The sequence below is a fragment of the Rhea americana genome, unplaced genomic scaffold (genome assembly GCF_003343005.1).
Source record: "Rhea americana isolate MKP2758 unplaced genomic scaffold, rheAme1 scaffold_12, whole genome shotgun sequence".
NCBI lineage: Eukaryota > Metazoa > Chordata > Aves > Rheiformes > Rheidae > Rhea > Rhea americana.
In genome coordinates, this window is record NW_028185261.1 from 694027 (window position 1) to 701287 (window position 7261).

The 7261-nt window shown below is 49.7% G+C and overlaps 1 protein-coding gene across 4 annotated transcripts in view; it reads right to left on the minus strand.

The window, feature by feature from the left end:
• AKAP19 (A-kinase anchoring protein 19) overlaps nucleotides 1-7261 on the minus strand; it is a 29119-nt gene that overhangs the window by 3368 nt on the left and 18490 nt on the right. The window contains exons 1-2 of one of the 4 annotated variants that reach the window (XM_085321490.1): nucleotides 6032-7224; nucleotides 4060-4123 (exon numbers count right to left, since the gene is read on the minus strand). The gene's annotated coding sequence lies outside the window, so the exon portion shown is untranslated. Of the gene's footprint in view, nucleotides 1-12; nucleotides 694-4059; nucleotides 4124-6031; nucleotides 7225-7261 lie in introns of those variants that run through there. The other 3 variants (XM_085321474.1, XM_085321481.1, XM_085321498.1) reach the window with 3 other exon arrangements.

Genomic DNA, 7261 nt, shown 5'->3' on the forward strand with positions numbered 1-7261 from the left:
AGCTTCACTTACCAAACAGCCCTTGAATTCAATTCCCAATACGTGATACAGGCTAGTAAAACATCGAAGAATTTAAAGGTCTAAGGAAAAAAAAAAAAGTTTCTTCCAAACAGACTGACACACTTCTATTTCCTTGACTCTGCAAACCAATACCAGTTTACTCCAGTTCAGCAGCTGCTAAGAACAGAAAAAAAGAAAAAAGAAAAAAAGGAAAGAAAGAAAAAAAAGCTAACGAGCCCCTTGTAGCTCTTCTGCATCCTTTGGGCAGGAGTGACACTAACTGTCAGTGTCATTCTGCTGTTGCTCATGAAAGCTTGAAAATGCAGTCACTAGCAGGTATTCATGAGAAACAAGGGCCACTTTGGATGGGGAAATGCTATTTAAAAAGCAAGGTGACTTGTTCACTTCCAAAAACACGTGCTATACAAAGCACATGCTGACATAACCTCCAGACTCACTTCACAAGAATTTGCTAGTAGAAGTSTCACTGTAATTTTTCTTTTTAAACACCAGAGCAGGTCCTTTTCTCAAACTCCTCAAGCATCAGATTTGGGCACCCCCAAATTCTAGGTTTTGTTTTCTAGCCTGCAAAGCTGCTTCTCAGGCTATTCCCTCTGCKCAGGCAAAGCAGAATCTCCTGATAYGCCTGACGTTGCCTGGCATGAGCTTACCCACACATCAGGGTTAATAGAAAGCCAGCCAAAATAAAGCCTGTGCTACACAGAAACCAACTGTTCCCTACAGCTTCACCCAATGACCTTGTGCTGAGGTCAGCCAAAGTTAAACATTTTTTTGTAAACAGCCTTTAAAAAACATAATCATGGCTAAGACACGTTTAGCCTTGTTTGTTTGTTTGTTTTATATTGAGGGAAATAGGGGCTACAATCCAGTAACCTGATYGTAGGCAAATATTTACAGAGAAAATCCCATTGGGAGATGCAGGATGCTTCACGGGTAGGCTGGGGCTTCCCCAGCCCAGCCCCGAGGCAGGAGAATCAGGTTTGTGGTGATATTAATCTCTCTGCTCTCTGCTAATGCACCAAACACTACTACTGGTTCAGAACAGTTTGGAAACTGGAGCCCCTGCGCTCAGAAGCGAGGTGGCGTTCCTGCCCGGAGGGCGGTCTGAAACCATGAAACACTGTGCTGTATTTTCATACAGCTTTCTTCAGCTTTGCGTCAGAGCACGTCAGCATCTTAGAGAAACTCTTGTAATTTATTTCTATAAAGTTCAGTACGTTTCTTTTTGTCTATAACCATGTGCTGCACCACATTTCTGTGCGTTTTTAAGACGAAGCAGTATAGTTACCAAGCCTGAAAAACAAACCTTGCCTCTAACATCTGTAGTTTTACCCAACACAGAGAAGAGAGAAGCTACCARCAAGATTTTTAAGAACTTGCTATTAAACAAGACAGGGTTCCCTTAACTGCACAAGAAGCCATATGTTATAACCCTGCGAAGGTCTGTACCATGTCCAGCAGCTACATGCGCTGATGAGAACTGAAATGCTTCCACAGCACGCTCAGAGGCCAGCGGCCGTGGAGATCCGGTGCTGCTTTCACTTTTTGGAAGCAACTCAGAATTCATTACTGTATAAAAGGTATTATCCAGATATGTCTAATTTCAATATTTACCATCAGTAAAACATAAATAAAAATAACTTCCACTTGCTGTTCTGGACAAATACGTAGTTCAAAGCATCTCATTTGATAAAGAATCACTGCTAGTCTACTATCATCCAGCATCACTCGTACCTTAAAGGTGCAACTTCACCCAGTCAAGCTAACACACCCGCTTCACCGTGTGGTACACAGGTGTGCTGCCAACCCCTTCTCATYACACTACTGGTGTTAAAAGTTTTAGATTACATCTTACGGCCTCTTTATATTTACCCAGAACTGTAAGTATTAWAGATCTAAACCCCAGATTCCCCTGACCACGAACTCTATAGATCTGGATCGTTGCATCAAYGTTTGGAGCCAAGTTCTTCTGTAGGTTACCCTTTTTTGTGCTGTTTAAAGGATGCCTGTTAAAYGGCGCCCCGTTTTGTTCAGTATTTTATCACTGTTTAAAGACGTTTCTGTCCTACACCTGGAGATTTGCTCTCCTCCCCGTCAGGGCACGCCRGCGGCCGAGTCAGCATGCAGCACAACGCAGGAGCGCTGCGAGCCCGGGGAGGACGTGTGTGTCCTGGAGCAGACGTGGAGAGACCCGTTTGGTCAGCGTCTCCCTCTCCGCGACCGGCCTCTCTTCCCACCTCCCTCTCTCCACCCTCTCCTTTGTGCTAACTCCGGCGTTGGTGCGACTGTCCTGCGCAGCGGACRGGCAGCGCTGAAATCCCCGGGGCAGCAAGGAGCGCCAGGCAGCTACGTTGTTCCAACGGGATTAGCAGTCGAGCTTAAAAGGCAAAGCGAGAGGCCCTCATTCACATTTTTGACTGTTGCTCTTTCCCTTATTTACGGCGTGCAGCACGCGTTACGGTTTGTCGACCTGCGTTAACAACTGCTGGCACATAAACGACGTTGCCGTCCATCTTCTGACCGTTTCTGGTTTTTCTGACAACCACTGCTTGCGCGTTCGTGGTGAAACACCGCTTCAGTCCTCTCCACGTAACTCTCAGCGCCACAGTGCTAAGCTCTGACWGGGACTTTAACATCTGTAGCCTTCCTCGCACAGTTCACATCCTCAGAGAAGAAAAAATCTGTTCTTTAGTCCTGCAGACAATGTTTCCTTCAGTAATTACTCAAGGCAAAACTGTCCGGTGGGAGCCAGTTTTGTTCAGTGTCCAAGCTCAGATCTCTTACCAGTTGTGTGATCGAAACCATGGCAAAGGCAGTTCAAGGCTCAGGCCAAAACCTCTGCAAATGGGGATCCTCACGCAACGAGCTGCCGGGCTTGGCCCAGGGCAGTCATGAACGTGCTGGAATCGGCCACAGCGTTAACCAGGGCGCAGGACGGCACCAGCACAAACCTCCACCTGTGAGTCTCTTTCTCAAGACCAATTCTAAAGTAAGTGAAATGCTCATTTAGTCCGTCTTAAAAACCACAAGGTCACAGCTGTACTCACTTTCATTGGACATCTAGTCAATATGCTTTTAAATACTTCATTTAACTTCCGTGCTATAAACATCGTGYATTATTTTTAAAATGAGCCTCAAAACAATTTACTCCTTTCCRTATCTCTGGACTTTGACGTTCCTGAGGGCAAGTTCAGGTGTGTYTCACTTCCTGAATTATTTACTACACATAAATACATACTCTGGTGGTAAAGGAGAGAAAATATTAGGGAAGTTATATCACGTAGCTGAACTCACCTTCCGTGAAAGGGCTAGACAGTCTCTTTGCCAGACTTGCTAAGAGTTTCCTTCCAAGGAAGGAGCATTTCTAATCACTGACGGAAACAAAACAGTAATGAAAAAAGATGCTTGCAATTCAGTATTATACAATATTCAGAAGAGAAGCATCCRTAGCAAAACTTAAGTTTTATTTAGATAAATAAGACTTTTTAAAGTATCAAAATCATCAGTAAGAAATAATTACAAAAGGATAAATGTGAGCTGTTCAAAAATAACGTATTGACCACTGAAGCAATCTTAAGGAGCCGTATTTAGTCAACAGACTAGCTGAGCATCTAAAAATTCTAGAGTGTGTTTTGTAGTCCTCTCTGGAATACTTCTTCATGTGATGAAGATAGGCATAAAAGAAGAAGTTTTCCTGTCATGCAAAATACCTAGCTATCATAGGCAAGTAAGTTCCCACTACGATCTAAATGGTTTCCATTCCTAAGACCTTTGAAAAATCTCCTTGTAATTCAATATATACTGGAAAGAATTTCTCTTACAGCAGTCACCTGATTAAAAATAATTCTTACTTTTCAAAATAGCCTGGAGTAGCTTTGCCCAGGCGAATACAGCGCGCAGTTGCTGCTATCGCAGAGCCAGGCTCCTCGCTCCCCGAGCCGTTCAGCTCGCATTCGGGTCCTTGCTGCCCTCCGCTAGCCAGCGAGGCTCTTAGTTCTCCCCTTGGTCTCCATGAGAGAAGGTCACTGTGCTACTTACCAAAAACAACAAATCGTCCYGGTTGTCCCCAGGACAGCGCAGCGGCAGCTTCGGGACTGGGACTCTGTAAAAGGAACCAACAAATAAAACTTAGCGCTGGTGGTGGTGCAGAAGTTTTGCAGCATCACCAAGCTAGCTGGGCCATGGCGCCAGCCTTGCAGCCTGCGGCTTGCCTCTTCGCCCACAAAGTTTGACTTTGCCAGGGCTAGAAGGAAGATGCAGCACTTGAGAAACTACACCGATGCCGGGCTGCAACAATTTGTGTATAAAACCTAACCCCAGGCACGGAGCGGGTCCGCTGCCGGAGCAAACGGCCCCTGTCCTACGCGTAGGATTACGACCCCCCTTCCCCAGTTACGGACTATTTCAGCAAGAATACGGGAAGTGAATTATGCCAGGATCCTCGTCTTTGAATCATCCTTAGATGCTCCTCATCTTTTGCCTAAGCTTAACACTTCTTTCCTACTTCCCCCTCCCGGAGTTTCTGCTGCGCGCTGGAGCTTCCTCACCCACCACGGGAGGAGCAAACACTCTCCCGTAACAGCGGCTCCACCGCGCAGCCAGGCACTCCTGCTGAGAAGGCCGTTTTAAACATTCTTCCTATCCACTGCATTTCACGTATAATCGCTTGCTTTCTTGCACTACTCCAAAAGGGMATCAGCAAGGGCTAATGGAGGAAGATTAGTGTCCGGTTTGTTACAGAAATTCGTGATGCAGAACAGGGATAGAGAACTTTTACACGTGTTCTGCACAAATCCTCCCACTTTGACTGGGAAAGTTCAGCAACGGGGCCTCCAAAGCTACCCTCAAAATACACACCACAGAGGAATTTAGCAAGCGATCCTGCGTACGAGTTAGGCACCTGGCTAAAGACACAGAATTTCTTGGCCTTTCAGAAATAGCCTCCGGTCATTTGTTTTCTTCTAGAAGAGACTGCATGTGATACAGAAATTACAAAGGGAACAAATTTTTCCCACATTTGCCCCGAGATTACAGACACGTCTGTTTTGGTGGAGAACACACCAGGGAATCCCACTGCAAGGAAATTCAGACCCGCTCATACAGCAATGCAGGCGACTCAGTGGATGTAGCAGAAGAGTCAAACCTAGCAGCATTTCGGGTGTCCAGACCTCTGAACTGCACCTAATAGCATTAAGTATCCGTATTCAGATGGAAACCCGGAGCATGCCGCGTCTGCCCGTCCTCCCCTGCCACGGCRGGATGCCGTTTGCGAGGACGCACCGCATTGCGCTCGCTCCCTCCTGCAGTTTTCTACGACACGCAGATGGCAACAGGCGCTGCCGCCCCGTGAACACGAGCGGCTCCGCCAGCGCAGGGCGCAGACCCCACGCRGCGGACACCCTAGAGCAGCGCTTGCCGGGAAGCGTCTTTCTAATCACAGCAAAAGGAAGCTGTATAAAGCTAGGCTAATCCCGAGGCAAGCACGGTCCCCACGGTGCGGCCGCTGAAATGCCCAAACACCCTGGAGCAGCCCAGGCGAGGGAGAGCAATGGGAGCATCGTTTCTTGTACTCTTAACTACCAGCTTATCTGCAAAGGCTTTTGGAAAAGCAAAGGACAGCTGTTGTAGCAAGCAAAGCCGAACCTTTAGGCCAAAACACCTGTGGTTCAGAGCACGAGCAGCAACACCAGCATGCACGGTTCTCACAGTTGCAAGGTTAGATTTCCTCCAGGAAAAGCTCCTGCTCAAAGTAAAGAACATTGTGTGCTTGGTAGCTCTGTAATTTATGGAAGTAAGACTGTATCCTAGTCAACCTGTCCTGAAATCCTCCCTCCTCTCCTCAGTACCGCACTCTATTTACCAGAAGTGCATTCAGTTTGGACAGCAGCCTGAGGGAAAGAGCTGAAAAGGCTGCTGAAAACATCTTGCAGGTCCTGCTCTCCTTGCCCTTAGCTTGGACAAGCAGTTGCAGATACTACTATTCCCATCAGAATCTGGAGAAAATACGTACGGCTTATTAATCCTGGTTGATTTTTCAACGCCTGATATTCTTTTTCCAATGCCTCAGGCACCAGGACGTGGCCGTCTGTCACCTGGCGGTCGCTACTGGAAAGCCACTGACTGAAGTCGCTCTCGGGTGAATGCGTCTCGTGCTTACGAAAACCAGGCTTCCCAGCGGGCCGGACGGGCGCCGGGGAGGCTCCTCCGTCGGGCCTGGGGACGGGCCGGGCAGGAAGGGCACGACGGCTCGAGCACACGCACAGCAGCTCAGACCTCCTCTGCAGGAAGCTCGGCCARCGCGGAAGCTGCTCGGCTGCAGAGACAGTCCTTGGCTTAGGCGAAGCTAACGGTCCTGGGAGCACACGTGAAACTCTCCGACCCTGGACYGAAATCCCAAACAATGCTCAGAACTGGTGAGTGAACAGCGACAAAAAAAATGACAAGGGCACGTAAGGTGTTTAGCTTTTTCCTTACGCTGCGTAACACAGAAAGCTACTGGTTCAATACATCATCATCCAGCAAAACCCACACTTCTTTATTTCAGTTTTCAGCCTACCTGCTGATCTGTAACCCAGGGAAGACTCCTGCAGGCGCTTTCYGGCGGACGCCCGCCGGCCCCCGAGCGGAGGCGTGCAGTGGGCGCCAGCAGCCCCCTCGGGTACGGCCGCGTCCCGCGCCTAGCGAGGCCACTGCGAAGCGCAGCACGGGCCCCCAACGCCGCAGCCCGTCCGCCGGCAAGAACCGGCGGGCAAGAGCGAGAGCAGGTGGAACAGCAGATCAACGCGCCAGAAATCGCCGGAAAAATCAACCACGAACGTCTGGTGCTGCAAATCCCAAGGCTCAAGGTGTCCTGCTTCGCGGCGCGGCAGCCCAGGCGAGGCTGAGTCCCAGGAGGAGGCTGATGAACCAGGCGGGGGAGCAGGGAAGCCGCACGCCGCCGCGCTCTGCTCCTCGCCCTGCCCGGAGGCCGGCAGTGCGGACGGGCGCCGGCACCGCGAGGGCACCGCGAGACCCTTCGCCAGCCCCTCGGTATTTGGAAGTTAAAGCTGCTTCGCTAGGGCGGTACCGTAGGTCGCTGCAGCTTCCCCCCGGTTTCCATTTGGCCGTGCGTAGCGCTCCCACGCAGACTCCTGCTTTCCGAGCTACGGAGAAGTGTGAAACGTCGCACGAGGCCCCGCTCCGCCGCCGCCCCGTCCCCCTCCGGCAACGGCCAAGCCCGCGAGCGCCGCGAACACGCGCG